Raw genomic sequence first — 23,366 nt, forward strand, 5'->3', positions numbered from 1 at the left:
CGTTACATAAGACACACCTGCATAAAACAAAAACAGATGGACTGAATGAAAATGCAAATTCACTCTCTGACAGTAAAAGACGACCGTTTATGGGGACCGCTGTAAAAAAAAAGCAACTGTGCTCATAAACACGACTTTATATGGAGATAAGAGGACAAGAAAATGCCATCCAAACTATTCTGAAGACAGTCAGTTTCCTTCATCTCTGTACAGGCCAAAAGTTTGGACACATTACTATTTTTAATGTTTTTGAAAGAAGTTTCTTCTGCTCATCAAGCCTGCATTTATTCGATCAAAAATACAGAATGTAATATTGTGAAATATTATTACAATTTAAAATAATTGGTTTTCAAAATGATGATTCATTATCAAAGTTGGAAGCAACAGTTCTGCTGCTTAATATTTTTTCATAACCTGTGATACTTTTTTAGGATACTTTGATGAATAAAAAGTAAAAAATAAAAATAGAAATCTTTTGTAACAGCAATATACACTACTGGTTAGTAATTTGGGGTCAGTAATTTTTTTTCTTTCTTTTTTTGAAATAAATCAATACTTTTATTCAGCAAGGATGTGTTAAATTGATAAAAAGTGATAGTAAAGAAGATTTATATTATTAGAATTTTTTTTTTTTTTTTTTTTTATAAATGCAGTTCTTTTTAACCTTTTATTCATCAAATATATTAGGCAGCAGAACTGTGTCCAACACTCATAATAAATCAGAATATTAGAATGATTTCTAAAGGATCATGTGATAGACTGGAGTAATGATCCTGAATATTCAGCTTTGCATCACAGAAATAAATGATAATTTAAAGTATAATAAATTGAAAACCAATTATTTTAAATTGTAATAATATATCACAATATGACTTCTTTTTTTTCTGTATTTTTGATCAAATAAATGCAGGCTTGATGAGCAGAAGAAACTTCTTTCAAAAACATTAAAGGGACATTGTGTAGGAATTTCTCCCATCTAGTGGTGAAATTGTATTTTGCATTCAAACGAATAATGCTCTCCAGCGACTCACTTTTTCAAATGCGCGTTGCATCTACGGTAGCCGTTATGTACCTAAAAGCTATGACAGGATGTCTTATAATAGCACTTCGAGTTTTTCTTCGGGTGAACATGTTTGTTATTTAAAACAAACTGAAACTTGAAACAACGAAAAAAAGAATGTTACAGTATGAACTACTGACTGTCAAAAACATTAACTATGGTAATTAGTAGTAATGCCTTCTTTACTCGTTATATTTTTTTAAGTATGTGCATTGTTAGATATCATCATCATCATCAGAGCCTTCTCTAACGTTCCTTTACTCAATAGCTGCTATTCATCAAAGAGCCTGTTTAACTTTTAACTATAAATGTTCTACTGTCTATATAATAAAGTACACAATCAAGCAATGAAAAAAAGCTTGTAATTAAGACCGTAACATTGACTTACCTGTCGAGAAGAAAGCAGGCAACTTCAGCGTCTCTTTTGAAAGCTTTCTCCTGCATTAGCTATCCTGACAGTAACCCTTGTTTTTGTAATCTCCGGTCACGTTTCCTTTTACGGTCTATTTTGGACTTTTTCGACGACAAGGACTCCTTATCCTGTGACTCAGCATATGTATGAATGAACGGTGTATAAATAACCGTGCAGTGCAGCCTTTTAAACTTGCCGCGGCAGTGACAAGCGCCTCTCACTGCTCTGCTCCTCCGCTTCTGCTGGCTTCAGTCACGTGACGCTGGCTCTAAACGAAACGCGTTGTGGAAACGCGTTGGCCTAGTACTTTTTGTCCCTCTCTGCTATTATAGTTTTTCAAGATGGCGGAACTACATGGAAGCCTCCGTGGACTTACCCGTCCCATGTATATAAAGATAATAAATTCTTCGTTTACGAGGATTAGTCTGAACATTGGCATAGGTATTTGTACACCATTGAGGGCATATTTATGAATAAAAATATAGATTTTAGATAATAAAATACCTAAAAAGCTACACATTGTCCCTTTAAAAATAGTAATGTGTCCAAACTTTTGGCTTGTACTGTACATTCACATAAATCCTCACCCAGTTCAATATTTATATTTGGTGACACTTTATTTTAAGGTGTCATTGTTACGGTGTAATTATATATTTAAGTACCGAGTAATATTAAGCAACTACATGTACTTACTATAGGGTTAGGGTAGGGTTAGGATTTGGTTGAGAGTTAGTTGCATGTAATTTTGCATAATTTACTGTTAATACTATGGTAGACATTTAACAAGGACACTGTAGTGTAAAATAAAGTGTTACCGTATATCTTTCTTCCTATATTTCGAGCATCACGAACAGTGATGTTGCTGTGCTGGTATTTTCTCTGCGCTCTCCTCTTTGTGTCCGTCTTCAGCGTGTCTCATCTCTGGCATGTGTTAACGTCCTGTCAACACAACATATTTTCACACAATTGACATGAAACGATTGCAATGCAGTTTGTGTAAGTCTGGAATAGAGATCAGACAAAATTAAACTAAAAACTGTCCTGTATTTGGAAACCGGCTGTTTCCGATATGGCAGGTCAACTGGTGCATCTCTAGAAAAACGGTCGCACCACAACAATTATTTGTACTCTCACAAATGCTCCCAAATAAACGTTGAGGTCGTACAGATTCAATTTTGGAAGCATATGCAACCAAAATGGTTGCAATTTTGAGCCTTGATAATGTGTTTTTTGTACATTTTACTGTGGTTTTCGGGAACTACTGGGACGATCACGATTGACGAGTTGGCGACCACTGACCTAAAGGAACCGTACCGATGAGCCAAAACATTATGAGCAGTCAAAGGTGAAGCAAACATCGTATCCTCTCCTAACAAGACAACATATTAAGATCTGGGTGGATTAGTTGGTGAGCAAACAAGTCAAGTCCCCTTCATTTATACGTCGTTTTAACAATATAGATTGTTTCACAGCAGCTTTACAGTGATAATAGGAGATTACAGTAACAGAGATTGTTTAGGCTTTACAGCAGATCTAGAATACAGTTATTGTCCAGATAAAGTTAGTTTTGATTGATTCACTTCTGTTGCAAAGATCATTAGTTATTACCTTAGTGGCCGCTTACAAGACACGGTTTTAACTGAAAACTTTTAATGCGTTCTGGCCTTTCATTTGGTGGCTTCAGTTCCCTTAATCAACATGTTGGATGCAGGAGAAATGGACAGGGATGAAGATCTGAGTGACTTTGACAAGGGCCAAACAAGGCGACTGGCTCAGAGTATCTCTTGTGTATCTCACAAACCGGCCGAGGCTCATCGATGCATGAGGGCAACGGAGGTTATCCCGTCTGGTCCGAGCCGACAGAAGGTCTACTGTGGCACAAGGCACACAAAGTTTGAATGATGATCATGAGAGGAATGTGACACAGTGCATCACACTCTGCTGAGGATCAGAGAGCCTACGATGACCCCGTCCACCGCCGAAAGAGCCTAGAATAGGCACACGAGCGTCAGAACTGGACCTTGGAGCAGTGGAAGAAGGTCGCCTGGTCCGACGAGTCCCGTCTGCTTTTACATCATGTGGATGGATCATCATAGGCTCTCTAAACAAACTTTCTTTTTTTTTCAGCACTCTTAAAATGAATTCATTTTCACAGTTTTTCTTCACATTCAAAGCCTGAAGATTGATTCTTTCACTGTGAAAATGAGTGCAAAAAAAAAAAAGTTTGATCAACTAAAATGTGTAAATTAGGACAATTATACAACACATTATTCAATCAAATCAAATGCGCTAATTGGGAGAAAGCTTGAAACAATACTCATGTTTGAATGTCGCAGTGCAGTTACTGTAGTGGAAGTCACATCACACTACCTTAAAGATGTCACCCTTAAACTCTCTCAGTACAAACAAGGAGGACTTGTGGGAAAACGCACTATAAAGGAGCAGATGAAATGCTCCAGTCAATATCATATCTCTGTAACTCTGTGGTTCTCTCAGGAACTGGCAGGAGACTCAGTTTGACGGAACAACTGAAGACAGGCAGACAAGTCCAATGAAAACCAACTAAACATAACACAACTGTGACAATCTCTGCGTAACCCCGGCCTCAAACCACAAGAGTGATAAACTACGGTAACACTTGAGTTTAGGGTCCAATTCTCACTATTAACTAGTTGTAAATTAGCATGCATACCACTAGGATAGTGGCTGTTTATTAAAGCACATATTAATGCCTTATTCTACATGATCATTTTCGGTTTCACTTTATTTTGATGGTCCCTTTAACACATTCTGTTGACTATAAGTAATGTTGCACCTACGTCTACTAACTCTCATTAGAGTGTTAGTTAAGTATTAATAGACTGGTAGGGTTAGGGTTAGATTAAGTTGTAGAGTAGAGTGTCAGTAGAGTGTCTGTTGGGGAGCATCACAATAAAGTGTTTGCAGATATTAAGCAGACAGTCCACTGATACTCTAATGATAGTTAGTTGACATATAATTGCAAAGTTACTTATAGTCAACAGTTCAAAAGGGACCATGACCCATGACCTAAACTTAACAACTACCTTATTAACTATTAATAAGCTGTAATTAAGCATTCACCATTATGTCCACTTGTGTTCATGAACACAAACCTTGAGAGAACATGCCTTATTGTTTCTTCAGCAGTTTCACCGGCAGGACATGCTTTGCTGCAGATATGCTAACGGCGCTCTAACAGTCAGGTGCACAAAGAATTAGCATGCTGTTCACTGATTTTTAATGTCAATTAAAAGCAGGAGTGTGACAAGTCCTCCATAAAACAACTGCTCCATGACGGGAGCTGCTCTCTGCAGTTGCTCGGTGGCCCTTGAATGAGTTACGCTAATAGACACCAGCACTGGCCAAAATGCCATTTTGATTTGCATATAGCACATTTCTCTCTTCATTGATTTTGGATGGAAGGCATGACTGGATTGACAGTTTATTTGATTAAAGTGATGCTGTGTGACATCCTCGACGGCACAATGGGCTTACTGCATTTTTGCATTCTCATTTTCACTTAGCACAAATCCAATAACGATTGCACTATACTTCAAATGGTTTCAAAAGTGCTTTGCAATCAGGTTTAATGAATTCAAATTTGTGATGGACATTGTAGAGGAACCTGAAGATATCCCTGTGTAACATCAGTTTAGAGAGAGCCGAGTTTCAAAGGGGCCAAAGTTCGTCCATGGTCAGGATTCTTGGATTGTTTTGCCTTTGCACTTTACGTGTAACTACATCACCTTAAAATAGTGAGTTACACTTTATTTTAAGGTGTCAGTGTTACAGTGTAATTATATATTTAAGTACTGAGTAATATTAAGCAACTACATGTACTTACTTTAGGGTTAGGGTTTGGTTGAGGGTTAGTTGCATGTAATTATGCATAATTTACTGTTATTACTATGGTAAGTACATGTGTAACATCGACACTGTAAGTTACCAAATAGTGTAACGTATTTTGCTTGATCCAAGTGAAAATACTCAATGTTTTACAGTATTTGTTAAATTGGATCATGATCTTGATGTTGGTCAGTTATTGAAGTTCCAGATGCACTGCTGATCTCCTGATCTTGGAAATACATGCATTTGGAGCAGATTTGTGTTTAAAGCTCTCAGAAAATAACAGGGCTGTGTACTTCAGGAAGAAAAAGAGAGATATTCATTACTACAACTCCTTCCTCCTCATTCCAGGGATGTCCGCCACCGCAAGGACACATCAAAGATAGCGTTAACCCTCCTCCCACAAGAGCGAAACAAATATATCTGAGAATGAGACACACTCGGTCGCACATAACGGTTTGATGCGCCTGGCTTTCACACCTATGAAGTGGGAAATGGCGCTCCGTAGCCGACTGAGGGTGAGATTAGGAAGTCATTTTGATTAATGTTAAATCACACACTGTGGAGTGGGAGTAAAATCATCCCAGCCCAAGAAGTGAGAACAACGTTACACAGTCTCTCTCTGCTACTGGAAGCAAACCACACTGGGAGAGAGGAAGCGCATCTACTGACGAAATCAATTTGTAAAAGCTGCTTGGATGCTTTTGAATCCAGTCTTTGATGAGAATATTCCCCTATCTCCCTGTTCTATCGACACAGTCCTGGTCAGAATGAAGAGATGACAAAGACCTTCACTGACTGAAACGGACATTAGAAACATTTGAGCGATTCAAATCAAGCTCAAATCTGTTGTATAACAAACAAACAAACAAAAAAGAAAAGAAAAAAAGGAATGGTTGAAGAAATTATTAGTTTAAATGCTTATAAATCATGAAAAAATGACAGTGATGAATTTGATGACTTCATTAGATAAAATGTAAAAATACTAAAATTAGCTCAGAAATGAAAATCTAAGTGTTTGCTTTTCAACCACATCAGATGCAGCCAATCAGCATTTAATCTCCAGACCATGGGCAACGGTTATGACAGGAACTGTTTGTTTTTTTCATGTGAATTTGTCCCGGGGTTGATTATGGACTGGACACAGTAGAGCCAGTTTGTAGGGGCCCTTAATCCTCAATGATTTGGTCTTTGTCACTTATTGCAGGCGGAGGAGAAACATGCACCCTATTCCAGGGAAATAAAAAAAGATGCACATTGTATTTTGTGTCCTTGTTTGGTTGTCATGGCGATTCATTGATTATTATTTGATTCACCTGTTCCTTGTTTGCCCTTGAGTTACTCTCTCTCTCTCTCTATATAGCCTTCAGTTTTTGTTCTTTGTCTGCTGTAACTTCTAATGTTGCTTCAGTGTGTAGTTATTTTACGTTCTCCAGCCTGTTTGTTTGTTTGTTTGTTTGTTTGTTTGTTTTCTTTGAAGAGAACGTGTCTTCTGCAATTACATCCTGCCTCTTGCTGCAACCCGCTGTGACACCGAGCCAATTTTCTTTTTCAAAAACGCTTAAAATTAGAGTGCTGATATTTATTTATTTTAATATTTTCTTTATTTCCTAGAATTAATGGTTGCACCCACAGTTTCATATTTTTTTTCTTTGTCACCAAAAATATTACAAAATACCACCTGCAACATGAATGAGATCAAATGTTCACTGGTTTTTGGTATACTCACTTTGATTAAATATTACGAACACAAACATTTTAAATAGGCTCAATCTATAGGCCAGTGTAACGGAGCTGATGTGGATGATTGCACTTAGTGTACTGTAGACAATCCAAATTATAAATTTTTATTTTTTTGCCTATCCAAGAATTCTGACAATATATAAACCTTTATTTAACCATCTCTTTTACGGGAGTGTCCTTGCCAAGATAGGCAGCTCAGGTTACATAGACAGTTTTTTTACGACACACATAAACATAAAAACAAAAACATCATTACATAAACATAAAACATGTAACTGGTTAAAAACATTTACACACCATATATTTACTCTGACAATTGCTTAATACTGTAAACTTTTTAATTGACTACAAGACACCACATTTTTTAACTGAATCTCAGTCTGGACAAGATTCCAATCCGAGACTGCACCATATTTAAAAGAGGTTTCACCCAGCTCGGTTCTGGCAAAAGGCACACACAGATTGTGTATTGATTCAGAGCGTAATGAGTAATTACCAGGCAATTTCTGTTTAATAAGACAGCAAAGATAAGAGGGCAGATAACCCAATATAGCTTTGTAAATCAACAAATACCAGTGCGTTTTTCTTCTAATATTCAATGAAGGGCAACCAACCATATTATATAGATCATAATGGGGTGTTGAAAATCTACAATCAGTTATAAATCTCAAAGCACCATGGTACAAAGCATCCAGAGAGACAAGAAGATAAGACTATACACTACATAGTCCCCATAGTCAAAAACTGTTTAAAAAAATAAAAAAAAATAATAAGTAGCAGACACCAATTTCTTTCTCGGATTAAATAAAAAGCATGACTTGTTTCTAAAATAAAATCCAAATTTTTCTTGAGTTTTTGCCTCAGATATTTGATATGTGAACCAAAACGTAATGTGTTATCGATAATAATACCAAGGTATTTGTACTGATGTAATCGGACTACCCTGAGAAGTCCAAAGAGATTTTAGAGTTTGAAAATAACATACATTTAGTTTTTTTTTAGTTTTTTTTTTTCATTTAAGACCAGCTTCAAGGCACAAAACCTATTTTGGATTATATCGAAAGCAGATTGTAAGAAAGCCACAGATTGTTGCTTAGAGGAAGCTGAACAACATATAATAGTGTCATCTGCATAAGTGAAACCTTGAATAATCAATATTTAAATCCAGACAATTTACATATATATATATATGCTGAATAATAGCGGCCCCAGCACAGATCCTTGAGGGACTCCCTTAACAATAAAATAACATTTTCTGATAGTCCTACTGATAAAAGCCTTTTTAATAACATATCATGCATGATCCACAGTGTCAAAGGCCTTTGATAAGTCAATAAAAAGACATGCACAGTGTTTCTTGTCATCTAAGGACTCCACTATGTCATTTAAGACTTTTAAAGCGGCTGTAGATGTACTGTACCCTTTATGGAATCCGGATTGGTCAATAGACAAAATATCATGACTATTTAAATACTGTGTCAATTGCTCACTAACTAATTTTTCCAAGAGTTTTGAGAGAATACAAAGTTTAGATATGGGTCTATAATTGTCCTTTAAAGAAGGATCACCCTCTTTGGGCAGAGGAACAACAAATGCTGACTTCCAGATCCGTGGAATTTTGTTAGTTAATAAAAAGAAAGGTTAAACAAATATGTCAGTGAGGGAGAAATAAGATCAGCTGCTGATTTTAAAATCAACAGAGCAATATGGTCAGCTAGTAGCTACTCACCCCCTAGGCCTAACTCGAAATCGCTGGAAAAATCTACTTTAATAGATCTTGTCCTTACAAATTCCCCACATAAATACTCTTCAGTTTCTGTATTGGCAAATGATATCAGTGACCACTGTGTTGTGGCAGTAGTTGGAAATATTAAGTTACCTCAGAAAAAGCCCAAAAATATTACTAGGCGTTTCATGAAACATTTTAATGAACAAGCATTCTTATACGATCTTGCTCAAATTGACTGTGATAAAATTATTTTAATACCAGATGTTGATTGCGCATGGGAATATTTTTATGATAGTTTTATGTTAATTATCAATAAGCACGCACCCATGAAAAAATACAGAGTTTAATAATCCGTGGTTCTCGAACACCTTGTGTGATCTCATTCAAGAGCGAGATACCGCATGGGCGAAGGCTAGACAAACAAATCTTAATCCTATTAATTTTATCCCAATAAATTTGAGCAAGATCGTATAAGAATGCTTGTTCATTAAAATATTTTCATGAATAGCATAGTAATAATTTTTGGCTTTTTCTGAGGTAACTTCATATTTCTAACTACTGCCACAACACAGTGGTCACTGATAGCATTTGCGAATACAGAAACTGAAGAGTATTTATGTGGGGCATATGTAATGACAAGATTTTTCCAGTGATTTCGAGTTAGGCCTAGTGGGTGAGTCTACCAATTGAAAAAGATTTAGATTATCACAAAACATTTTAAAATTATCGGATATTGTATGCATCCAATTTAAGTTAAAATCACCTAATAAGATCAGTTCCTTATAATTCAAAAAAAGCCAACGAATTCATTACTGAATGTAAAACACAACTATTTGCCGACGGAGGTCTATAACAACCAGCTATGGTGAGCTGCAGGTTATAGGTTGCTTTCACATCTGTAGTTCGGTTCATTTGGTCCGGACCAAGGGCGAAAAATGATGTAGCATTTTTTAGGCGTTTTGGTTCCTTTTCACACCACACTGATCGCTCTGGTCCGAATCAGTTTATGAGTTGATAAAACGAACCAAAATGCAGTCACGCGACAACATCCACATCACTCGTTGGCCAGATGTGTCTTGAACGCATTTCCATAACTGCACTTCGTTTGGTCAGAATTAACGTGCGGGAAAATTCCAACAGAACTCACGGAAGTACACAAAGAGGTGGAAAATCCGGCAGACAAACACCGCTGTTTACTATGGAGAGACGACTGTGTGGGCAGATTGTATCCTTGGTCATATTTTATTATATAGTTTGTCTACACCACTTTAGACAAACAATAATATTTGAGAATGAAGCGAGGATGCGGCTCGAAAATAACGTTAATAATTTCTATCAGGCTCCGCACCTCCTCACAACTCCGCAAGCTGCCATGCTTAAAGTGCAGACTGTCAACAAACATTTCTCCTCATCCCATAATGCACAGCGCAGCTGACTACGGCAACTGGTTTAGTCCAAAAATGTGCAGTTCTTTGGCAGTTGGTTCTGTTCGAGGTCGGATCACGTTCTCACCACAAACGAACCGCTCCAGAGTTTGTTTCAAAGCGTACCGAGACCACCTCTTCTAGGTGTTTGGTCCGCTTTTGGTGCTCACCCTAATGCGATTGCCACATTCACACCTGCCCAAACGAACCGCACCAACGGGGAAAACGAACTCTAGTGCGATTCAACCGAACTAAATGAGGCAGGTGTGAAAGCACCCTTAGACACAGATAGATTTAAAGCTAATAATTCATACTGCTTAGCTATGGAAGATAAAAAAGTAGTAATGTTGTCTCAAAATGTCAAATGCTTTGACATTTGACTTTTTATGTCCACCCCTTTTTGGTCTATCAGCTCTAAAAACCTTATATATATATACATATTGTTGTGATTTTCTTTTGGTTCACTTTTGTTTTTACCAGTGAAAATTGTGACCGATGGATGTCATACAGTATGTTATCATTATTCCAATGCATTTTTAGCTTGCATCTTGAGACATGAAGTGATTGAGGGTTGTAGCGCAGTGGCCCGTGCCCTTGCAGAGAGCGCTGGCAGCCTGACACCTGGCACAGCTGTGGGAACAGATTAGCCGGGCATATGCTGCCTTCTGCATTCTGGAAAACACATCTTGGGACTGGCAATAAAAGTGGCAAGTAATTTACCTTCCCCGAGTCCCTGTCCTATTTACCCAGAGAGTTAGGCCGTGCCAGACCCAGTCCGGCACACGATTAATGGAAAATCTTTATGAACAGTAAAGTGTAATCTTGTGTTAATGGATAAACAGGTTCTGTTATGACCACTGCAAACATTAAAGATGCTCGTCCTTGCCTGTTGTGCTGCGGTCAATAGCTTTGGTTCTAGTAGAAAATTCTTATTGCATGATAAAGGAAAGTCTAATCGTACATCTGCACTTCGATGCAATAAATAGTTCATTTATATTTCATCTGCTTCAGCCATCAGATCTCACGCAGGGAATGATGCATCCGGTCCTGAGACTCATTATTGCCGTGACTTTTAGCAGGTGTAAAGGTGACGATGATTCTGCATCGCAGACGTCGCTGCTGCTCGCTACAGTCATTTATCACGCGTGTGATGTCAACCCGTATGGATTTCTAATACAGCCTTATGAGAGCTAGAGAAAGGTAATATGCTGTTGGTGTACAAACTGATCCTGAAGGTGTTGTCTGGGTGTTTTGTGCAGGACGTCTCTCTTTGCAAATGGCTATAAAACACTCTCCCCAAGCACAGATTCTCACTGCGTGTGCTTCACAGTGACAAACAGGAAAATAACGATCAGTGATGGAAACTTCATTAAATATGAGACAAATTAAAATTCTGCTGTGAAGCACCTCGACGGAAGATTATAGTTATTAAACTGAATTAAGCTGAAAAATAACACTGTGTAAAATTCATCAGTTATGACAATTCAATGACTGTGTCGCGGTTGCAAAATCTGTCTATTATGAAAGCATTAGCATTAATATTTGTCCTCATTGAAATGACTGGAATAACGTGAACATGTTGATTAGAAGAGGGTTTCCACACAGTACTCAGGATATTTTAGCCTGTATATGTAATGTCACATTTTGTTTTGGTTTCTGTTTGGTTTTGATAGACTCTTAGTTTGTATATCACTGTTTCCTTGGCTGTCATGGTTTTATTTAGTTGCCACGGTTACTCATTGTTTGACTGATTACTTTCACCTGCTCCTTGTTTAGTTCTCGTTATCTTGGGTATTTAAAGCCTCAGTTTGTTCTGTTCCTGGTCTTGTGTTGTTTATGCTGCCAAGTGTTTTCTCTGTTATTCTTTGTTGTTTCCCAAGTTGGTTTAAATATGTTAAAAGTTTTGCAATTAAATCCTTTTCTCATCTTGCTTACCTGTTTACATTTTTATATTAAATGCAATTAGTTTATCTTAATAGTGCTGTGAATCTTAAAAGTCACCCTGTGGTGGATATCCAGCTTTTAATGTTGTTTCTATGTCTATGTGGTGTTTTTAATATGCTTAATATGTGTAAGTTCATAAGTCGACAGCATTGCTGAGTATTTCCTCCTTAAAACTGCAGTGAACCAAAGACAGTCTCAAACACACGCTTTGAAATCGCTGGTGTTTCTGACGTCACAAACTACCTTGTAACCAATCAGATCAACGTGTGATCGTCAACCAGTGGATCTCTGAACTGAGTGAGTGAGTGGAGGCGGGGCTCATTTGCATATTCATAGAACCACGTATACTTAATGAGGCAAGGGTGTCGAGTTATACGATATTTTAAGGCATACATTTTTGTAAGGAAAACACTTAAATATGTCATTTTGGTGATCAAAGATGAGTTTTAAGGGATAAAATGATTGACTACAGAGGGACTTTAAAATCCACTTAAAGGAGAACACTGGTCAATTTTAACATTGAGCAAATTTTTTTGTAAATTTGGAGTGCTGTCAGTACAGAGAACAACGACTAAAATCGGTGTTGCCTACACCGTGTTATCCTCTTTTTAAAATTTGCACCCTGTTAACTTTAATGGGGCAAGTTTTAAACCTGCTTTTAGCCTCTTAACATCCTTGATGTGTCATTACAAGTGCCCAGCCATTGTGAGTGATTCCTTCAGAGTGAACACGGGTGAATCTGACTGCAGTAGATGTGAAAGATATGAATAAAAGTTATGTTAATTCAGCCAGTGCACATACCTGTATTTACTTCCTGTTTTCGGTCGAAGTCCACAGTAGTCGATTGTCGAGTTCACGTGCCTGATCATTGGTAACTAAGCAACAGTGGAGAACTCGACAATCGACTACTGTGGACTTCGGCCGAAAACAGGAAGTAAATACAGGTGTGCAGGATGTTAAGATGCTAAAAGCAGGTTTAAAACTTGCCCCATTGAAGTCAACAGGGTGCAAATTTTAAAAAGAGGATAACACAGTGTAGGCAACACCGATTTTTGTCGTTGCTCTCTGTACTGACAGCACTCCAAATTTACAACAAAAAAAAGAGCTCAATGTTAAAATTGACTGGAGTTCTCCTTTAGGACTTAAGTACATCTTTATATGTAGCCTAATTTCGTTTCGATTGTCTGTGAAATATGGTTAACGTGTATTGCTGAATGAAAAGCATTTGTGATAAATTAAAAATATGTTAATGAAATTTCTATTGAAACTTGTATGTCATGTGTTTCAATAAATTTGCATTGACCTTTATAATACTGGAGTTGCAATTTAATGCATTTAACAAAGAACTTATTTTTCACCTGGGTCTAAGTTGTTGGCATTAAATGTGATGCATAGCTGATGTATCCCATGCGTACAGAAAACTGTGTGCACAGTCTGCATACTATCTACACTATTAGTGAGAGTAGGATAGTGTGCTATTCTGAACATCGGCACAGTGTCTGAGGGGAAAAATGGGGTGACAAATGGGCTTGACTTTAGGTGGAAAATAGCAACAGATTTTGGTAAAAGTTTATGGACAAATCTCTCTGAAGATGAGAACAGCATATAACCTATTATTTGCAACAGTGATAACTTGATTCCCAGAAGATGCCAGGTCCTGAAGGGTCAAACTGAGCATGATTTTCTCAAAGTTGAAACTAAAAATGGTTTGAGTCAACCTGAAGGGTAGTGTACCAAACCAGACTGTGTGTGGACGTCTGCATAAGGTCAGAGGTCATTTCAGACCGAATCAGCACTGCGGCGTTGATAGTTTGTCAATTTAGTGAAAAGTATCCTCATAAAGTCCTTTAAAAGCAAACACTAAAGTGTTTTTTCAAACATCACATGGATTATAGCAGACAGATGCAAATAAATGCAAATAAAGATGGTAGTTTATTTAAATTGAAAATTTAAACCAAAGGTTAACAACATTCAAATCTGACGGCGGTGTGAAATATTACTTTTCTAGATGAGCCCAGAATCCTAATGTTGACTCACTCATGATACATGTTATGACAAATCATTTTTATGTTAATCAGTCAGTAATTATACAGTAGTGCTTTTGTAAATCTTCACGCCTGCATATGAAATCACTCTCTGTGGCTCTGCGATGCGATTCACTTCACTGAAATAATTTTCTTTATGTGGGTAACGTGTGGAAATGGCACATTAGACTTTTTAGATGATGTGAAATTCAACCCAGGCTCGTTATAAAAAAGTTGTTGTTTTTTTTTGCAAAACTCTAAAAACTCACAGTTTACTGCAGTTTCCAGCTGAAATGAACACTATTGGCCAGTGGCGGCGCTAGGGCGGGGCTTGCTAGAACACAAATTTGCATAGCACTGGAACAGCCAAAAAACATATAAACGTCAAATAATATAATTTTAATATAAATTCTTGCACTTTGTTAGCCTAGCCTAGTGGTGTTGAAAAAGAGAAAGTTTGTTTTTGATCTAAACATAATGCATTAAACAGACGTCTTGACTGATGCCCCTCATCTGCTTTTTCAGTTTCAGCGCATTTTAAAACGCTGTATCAAGTTAAAAGTTCAACTTCTAAGAACACTCCTTGACACCCTGCGCTCTTTTTTACCTTTTTTAAAAGCACACTGCGTTTTTTAAGTCCTCATTATCTGTTTCGGCCAGTAGGTGGGGCTGTCAGCCGGCAGGTTTCAATAAACCGTTATTGATTCAAAGAGCTGATGAGGAAATAATAAAGATGATCAGCTAAATTGATAACATATGCTTAATAATGGTGAACACTTTACAATTTGACCGTATAAATGTACAGTTTTAATAGCCTGGAAATCCAGACCTAAATCTGAAAGATTAATGGTCTGGCGTCGACTAATGAAGATCGGCCAGCTCGAGGGGCGGCACCAAGCATGCATTTGAAAATCTCACTGCACGCAATTGGATAACACTACGACCAATCACAACAATAAACCCCATACGCTGAGCTACCAGCGGAGCTAACTGGTAGATTAGACTCTTGCCGTATCCGGTCGGCAAAACAGCAAAAACGTCCTTCTTGCAAAGGAACGATTCGAGCGGCGTCTTCTGTTCCTCTTTTAGATAAAAAGCCAAGTCTAACTCGTTCATTGTAGCGGCCAAAGCCGTTTCAAACATCTGGTGTTCATCCAGAGCCATCTTACAATGTTTACTAATGACTTCGACATCACAGCGCTGTCGTCATCTCGCCTCTGGCCCGCCTATATCAGATAACCCGATGTGATTGGTGCAGCTCGGATAGAAGGGCATATTTAATGAGCATCATTACTCGACGCCAGAGTAACTCGCTGAGCAAATTCAACTTGTGCTCTCGCGAGAACTCTGGATTACCAGGGTACAGTTTTAAGGTATATAACAGGTAATAAATGCAGGATATTGAAGTTATTAATGCACGTTATTTACGGCACGTCCCTTTTCAGACTTTCTAACGCCGATTAATCATCTTTCAATCGACGAAAACAAGCTCCACCAACCCAACAGACTCCGACAGGGGTAACACACTGATCCTGACAAAGTGTGTGTTGGTGTGATTGGCCTTAACAGGTCATCAGATGAATATCTTTCTAAAGTGACTGTTAAAAGGGCATTAAACGAGCTCAAGCCGCTGCTACATTAGCACTTAAAACATCATTAAGCTAACAACATGCCATTCTGCTCGGATTAAAGCACCTGTGTTCGTGGCTATCCTCTATTTTTCTGATGAGTGTACGTAATAGTATGATCATGTTACTGCACACTTTGATCTTATGAACCTCATAAAACACTCCAGACGATGAATCCTCTGAAGATACTCCCACTGGCCAGTTTTTAATAATGTGCACTAATGTATGTAACGGTAATTTGAGCACAGCACAGACTCTGATATTGAAAGGAGATATAGTTAAAGGGATAAGCCACTCAGAAATGTAAATGGTTTACTCATCGTGTCGTTTTAAACTTTTATAACTTTCCTTCTTCAGTGGGATTGAAAAGGAGCTATTTTATATAAAATACTAGTTGCACTTTTCCATCCAACTACAATGACTGTGGTTCTGGATGCTTGAGCCAATTGCCTAAGCTGTAAAATGTCATGTGACTAATGACTCACGAGCCGCAGGAAATGATGTCACGATGACAGCACTGATTGGCTTGAGAACACCACAAGAACAATCACAGTCCCAAACCCTTCCCTAGAGACTCTTAATCATATTCTCACAATACACGGCTAGCTTTAAACATTCCTCATACAAAGTATCAAATGGCATTATTATTTGCCCCATTCTAACGTTACAAACTAGAGTGGACTTTTACAAACAATAAAACAAAACAAAAAATGGCATAATATATACAGTCAAACCAAAATTTATTCAGACACATTTACTATTTTTACCTTTACAAATGAACTAGTGTCCTGCACCCACTATAAAAAATATAAAAAATGATATATGGTGTCTGAATAATTTTTGGTTTGACTGTGTGTGTGTGTGTGTGTGTGTGTGTGTGTGTGTGTGTGTGTGTGTGTGTGTGTGTGTGTGTGTGTGTGTGTATATATAGGTTAGGCTACTTTAGGCCATTATGGATGAGTGTTTGAACTATTCCTGACATGGATAGAATTGGAACAAAACTATTTGTAATTATGAATGAACTGTGTAAAATATTAACTTTTTATAGAAACTATTGATCATAATTTATTTTGCAGACAGTTAAAAGAAATAGTTTTTGTGTCGTAATGTAAAAGCAATGATATATGCACTTCAAAAGAGTCCGCACACTCCACAAAAGACGAAGAAACGTCAAAAAGCGAGATAATTTCAAGTGCTTTTACTGAGAAAAAAAGAAAAAAGGGCAAACGTTTCGGTCACATGCGATCTTTCTCAATGCTAAACTTACAATGCTAAGTGCAGGAGCCATTTTAACTATTGAAGTCACATGATTACATAGATCACATGATCAAGCCAAGACCAGTGAATCATCCAAACATAGTGTTGGAAAACTGTAATGTAAAGTGTAATGTATCTAATCTTTCTTTCCTTCTTTCTTTCTAACTAATATATCTATCTATATTTCTTTCTTTCTAACTAATCTTTCTTTTTTTCTTTCTAACTAATCTATCTTTCTTTCAAACAAACTAATTCATCTATCTATATTTCTTTCTTTCTAACTAATCTATCTATCTATATTTCTTTCTTTCTAACTAATCTTTCTTTTTTCTTTCTAACTAATCTATCTTTCTTTCAAACAAACTAATTCCTCTATCTATATTTCTTTCTTTCTAACTAATCTTTCTGTCTTCCTAACTAATATTTCTTTCTAACAAATCTATCTATCTATATTTCTTTCTTTCTAACTAATCTATCTTTCTTTCAAACAAACTAATTCCTCTATCTATATTTCTTTCTTTCTAACTAATCTTTCTGTCTTCCTAACTAATATTTCTTTCTAACAAATCTATCTATCTATATTTCTTTCTTTCTAACTAATCTATCTTTCTTTCAAACAAACTAATTCATCTATCTATATTTCTTTCTTCCTAACTAATCTTTCTTTCTAACAAATCTATCTATCCATATTTCTTTATTTCTAACTTATCTATCTGTCTTTCTAACAAATCTATCTATCTATATTCCTTTCGGTAACACTTTATTTTGATAGTCCGTTTGTTGAGACTATACTAGTTATTAGTAGCCATTCAGTAGCTTGTCAACAGTGCATCAGTTGACATTCAACAACACTGTTTCAACTGACAAGTAACATACGTTCAACTGACTGCCTATAGACTATAAGGTACAATTCAAGTGTTAATCTACAGATTTTACGAAAAAGTGCCTGTTGACTGTCAATGTTATTCTGCAACAGGTTATTAACCAATTGTCAACTAACTTTCTGTAGATTGAGTACCAACAACTCAAGATCAGTCTGTCAGTTAAATGTCAACAGTCATGTCAGCATATGAAGTATATGATACTGTATATCTACTCAAGGGGTCTCATGTGCATCAAATTAATAATTATTTTAGCTGATTTAAAAATGTTTTAACCATTTGTAGATAATCTGTTGATAGTCAACTAAAGATTACATGTAGTTGCTTATTTGTTGCTTGTCAACAAAGAAATTGTTTATGATCAGTAGACTATTAATAGACATTCTCAACTAAGCGTTAGTAGATATATTTTAGGACTATCTAATTAAAGTGAAAAAGAGTTTATATCAGTAGAAAGTCTATAACCTATCAACAGATTAATATATTGTTTATGATCAGTTGACTATTAATAGACATTATCCACTAAGTGTTAGTAGATATCTTTTAGGACTATCTAATTAAAGTGAAAGACAGTTGATATCAGTAGAAAGTCTATAACCTATCAACAGATTGCATACCTGACCTGACTGAAGTAGAACAAACACTATGACCAGCACATCAGAGAAAAAAAAATAACTTTTATTAAAAAAATAAAAACATAATACAACCCATTATTTACTAGGATATCACAATCACATCTGAACCATCTGATTATGTGAAAAAAAATTATATTGAGCATTCCAAATGAGAAAACTCTCAATAGTCTACATCATTTCACATGCCCGAGGCCAAGATCAAAAGTTATAAACAACAAATAACAATAATTATTAATTAATACATTTAGCCTTTCATGACAGTAAGTTTTACAGAAAATCGCATTTATTAAATGCAGTTTAACGTTATAACAGTAACTCATTTAAGAAATAATCTCTGTTCCTGCTGCAAACTCGCTTCGGAGGATTAACAGACAACACTTTTGTAACATTTAGTTTATTTAACGTTACGGTGAGACACAAAAGGCGTTTTCTCCTATAGAACCATAATACACCAAAACACAATATAAATGAACAAAATACATATTTTTTTATTAGCTAACGTAACGTTAGATGTAATCCAAATCTTTATAATCCATACGCAAGCAAGAAACAGATCCAAATTCAGCCCTTCATCCACATCCAGCGATCTCCATCTCCATTCTCAGCAGCGACCGGAAATGTCAAATCCCGCGCTCGTGATGAATTTAAATTCAAAAATTGCGCCCTCAAGAAGCGTTACGACATGTTTTACGGCAGTGATACCAAACGCTCATTGGCTCTCGCCTGCTTCGTCACAGATTGCAGCATGCCGTGTTTCAGTTGAAACAACCAGAGCCCGTCTACGGAGAGCCTGTCCACTCCCTATTAAGCCCTATTGTACCGAATTTTGGTTGTAGTACCACCAGAGTTCCACTGGGGGCGCTCGCCATGAGTGCAAAATGAATGGGAGTCAATGGGGCTAGACGGCTAAATTTGTCTCTTTCACCCGATTGCCGTTGAGAAATCTCAGATGTGATTGTAGATTTTGCAAGTTCAACATGGGTTTTAGGTCGAAAGTTGAATGAACGAGTACTTATGTCGTTTTGATTTCTTACAGGTTGAGTTGTTGTTGCCCATAACACGCTAGCATTCTGCTAATGACGTCAGCATTCTGACGTCATTGACATTTTGAAAGACTTTTTTAAATCAAATAAGTGACTCTAAAAAATCTAACACCCAGCAATGTGTAATTTCTTTGCATCTCCTTTCGAATACAACATTCAAATTACTAGACAAAAAATTATATCCTGAGAAAAGTGGATTTTGAGGGGTATAGCGCCATAGACCTCCATTCATTCTGCACTCGCCCTGTGAGCGCCCTCATATGGAATCAGAGTGGAACTGCAACCAGTTCAGAAGCCGGAAGTGTAGTGAGAGTGAAACTTCTCGCCATATTAGACATTCTCGACATTCTCTGAAACAACATTGAAATGCAGAAGCGTGCGCGCGCGCCGTCTTCACGCAGAGGGAAGCTGGGTTAACATTTTCATGGATTAATAACTTAAATTCTGCTCTGTCCCTTATACAAAACTATTATATAATGCCAGAGAGGACTGCAACACATTGTCATTAGAGCGACTTTTGGTACCGATTTACATTTTCGCAATAAATTATTATGATTACACATCTGTTGTTTTTCTTCATAATTTTAGCCTGTATAGTTTTAAGAAATGGTTATGGGTAGGTTAAGGGGCAGGAGTAGGATTAATGTTAGTGGCTCAAAATATATTTTAATGCTATTAATAAAACTGGCATTTCCCTACACATCTCTGTCCATAAAGTGTTTTATTCTTTTTATATTCTGTATAAAATGAGTAATTTATATTTAGGTTTGGGAGTAGGGTTTAGGGAACTTACATTTATCTATAAAACAGTATAAGGGAAATGATACAGATATCTTTATGATTCGTAAACGTTTTGTAGCTGTGAATTCGTAATAATTCTATGTTGCAGACATGTCTGTATCATACGTTTCAGCATCTATCCAAACGTACAAAAAAAGTATGTTTTCAATCTGTTGATAGGTTATAGACTTTCTACTGATATAAACTGTTTTTCACTTTAATTAGATAGTCCTAAAATATATCTACTAACACTTAGTGGATAATGTCTATTAATAGTCTACTGATCATAAACAATTTATTTGTTGACAAGCAACAGATCTAATCTTTAGTTGACTATCAACAGATTGTCTACAAATGGTTAACAATTTTTTTAAAACAGTTTTAAATCAGCTAAAATGATCATTAATTTGATGCACATGAGACCCCTTGAGTAGGATATACAGTATCATATACTTCATATGCTGACATGACTGTTGACATTTAACTGACAGACTGATCTTGAGTTGTTGGTACTCAATCTACAGAAAGTTAGTTGACAATTGGTTAATAACCTGTTGCAAAATAATATTGACAGTCAACAGGCACTTTTTCGTAAAATCTGTAGATTAACACTTGAATTGTTCTTTATAGTCTATAGGCAGTCAGTTGAACGTATGTTACTTGTCAGTTGAAACAGTGTTGTTGAATGTCAACTGATGCACTGTTGACAAGCTACTGAATGGCTACTAATAACTAGTAAAGTCTCAACAAACGGACTATCAAAATAAAGTCTTGCCTTTCTTTCTTTCTAACTTATCTATCTATCTGTCTTTCTAACAAATCTATCTTTCTTTCTTTCTTTCTAACTAATCTATCTTTCTTTCTTTCTGTCTTTCTAACAAATCTATCTTTATTTCTAACTAATCTAACTATATTTCTTTCTAACAAATAGATCTTTCTTTCTTTCTTTCTTTCTTTCTAACTATTCTTTCTTTTTTCTTTCTTTCTTTCAAATTTTTCTTTCCTTCTTTCTTTCTTTCTTTCTTACAATCTTTCTTTCTTTTTTCTTTCTTTCTTTCAAACTAATCTTTCTTTCTCTTTATTTATTTCTGTCTTTCAAACTAATCTTTCTTTCTCACTAATCGGTTTCTTTCTAACTAATCGTTGATTCTTTCTAACTAATCTTTCTTTCTTTCTAAATAATCTTTTTTTCTTTCTAACTAATCGTTGTTTCTTTCTAACTAATCTTTCTATCTTTTTTTCTTTCTAATCTATCTTTCTAAATAATCTCTTTTTAACTTATCTTTCTTTCTAACTAATCTATCTTTCTTTCTTTCTCTCTAAGTAATCTTTTTTCTTTCTTTCTTTCTAACTAATATTTCTTTCTTTCTAACTATTCTTTCTTTCTAACTAATCTATCAATCAAAATTTAAACTACTTTAAACTTCTTCAAACTCTCTGGTCTGGCTTTCTCAAGCCAACGTAAAGTTTGTATATATATATAAAAAAAATAAAAAATGTTCTAGTTCAAACTATACTCAGTTTGAATGAGCACTAGTGTAGTTATACACATGGCATTCATTGAAGAGCAGTGATTTGTAAGAAGGGTTTTTATCATGTGACTCATTTACAGACACATACTGGATTCTTGCTTTGTGTATTTCTGGCACCACATTTAACCAAATGCTCACGAACTGCAGTGTATTCTGTTCTGCACCTCAATCCAGGCCTCTCTCTCACCTCATATCGATCTCACATGTTAATACACAAGTGATAGAGATTGGATCTTTTGTGGATGGGTGTAAGTTTAATTATGTTGACTGTCCCGATACATTTTGGGCTGAGATGACAAACCTCACCAGACGTCGCTTGACGAAGCATTAGGAAATGGCGTAAAGATTTGAGACGATGGGGAAACTGTTATTGTTATAATGATGATTTTCATATTGAGGTTTGCTGAGTAATTCAATGAAAATTCTTTGGTAAAAGAGACAAGTAGAGCGCTTGCCTCTGGGTGAGCAGACGTGTGTTATACTGAGAGAGCGGGTTTATTTCTCCAGAGGGAACAGCCATTAAATTGAAACACTGTTCATCTGACACTGAAAGCCATTCACGTCTCATCGCCCATAAATAGACTACTTTGCACAATTTTATCTCTTGTGTATTCCTCTTTTCTGACCTGATCTGAAGCGTGAGCCCATATTAGCAGTGTTGGTAGATATGTGCAGTGTTAGAAAATGTCAACATGCTGTTCATGTTTGACTAACTTGTCAAATAGCTTTATGCTTTAGGTTACAGTTGAACATCACCAGTTCACACACTCATTTGTCAGCATTAATGTTACAGCAATAATAGCACATAATAGAGTTGAACTGATGTGAAAAAGAAGCGTCACCACTAGGGCTGGGTCTCGATACAGATTTCCAGATTCGATTCTGATTTGCAAAAGATCAATTCGATTCAATTCTCAGTTCGATTCAAACCTTAATTCCCAATTTTCACTGGTCCCACCACCAAGAAAAAAGTACTGAATATATAAAATAGCTATTGTTTTTGACCCATGTAACCTTATACTGTAATAAATAAGATTATGGGAGACGGGTGTCGATACATTCCGATTTGCAAAAGTTCAATTCTCAATTTGATTCAATTCCCAATTCAATTCAATTAATAATTTTCACTAGTCCCATATATTTATATATTTTTGTTGTTTTGGACCCATGTAACCTTGTACTGTAATAAATAAGGTTATGACACCAAAATTATAGATACCAGTGAAATATCCCAATTCTCGATTGATTCCAATTTTAAAACCACAGCTAAAACAACTAATTAATATAAATTTCAAAGATTATTAAAGACAAGTAAACCGTCTTTAATAAAACAAGAACAAATAATCAAACAATTAATAGCACAAACAAACAAATAAATAAATAAAAATACAATAGAACAAAGAAACA

General features: G+C 36.1%; 1 long non-coding RNA gene across 1 annotated transcript in view; it reads right to left on the minus strand.

The window, feature by feature from the left end:
* The window catches only part of LOC309478004, a 244,168-nt gene extending 233,788 nt beyond the window's left edge, over positions 1-10,380 (minus strand). Inside the window, exon 1 of the long non-coding RNA XR_014198742.1 lies at positions 10,257-10,380. This is a non-coding gene — a long non-coding RNA (uncharacterized lncRNA). The remainder of the gene's footprint in view (positions 1-10,256) is intronic.
* Positions 10,381-23,366: the final 12,986 nt, after the last annotated feature.

The sequence above is a fragment of the Leuciscus leuciscus genome, assembly GCF_965113295.1.
Source record: "Leuciscus leuciscus genome assembly, chromosome: 16".
Lineage (NCBI taxonomy): Eukaryota > Metazoa > Chordata > Actinopteri > Cypriniformes > Leuciscidae > Leuciscus > Leuciscus leuciscus.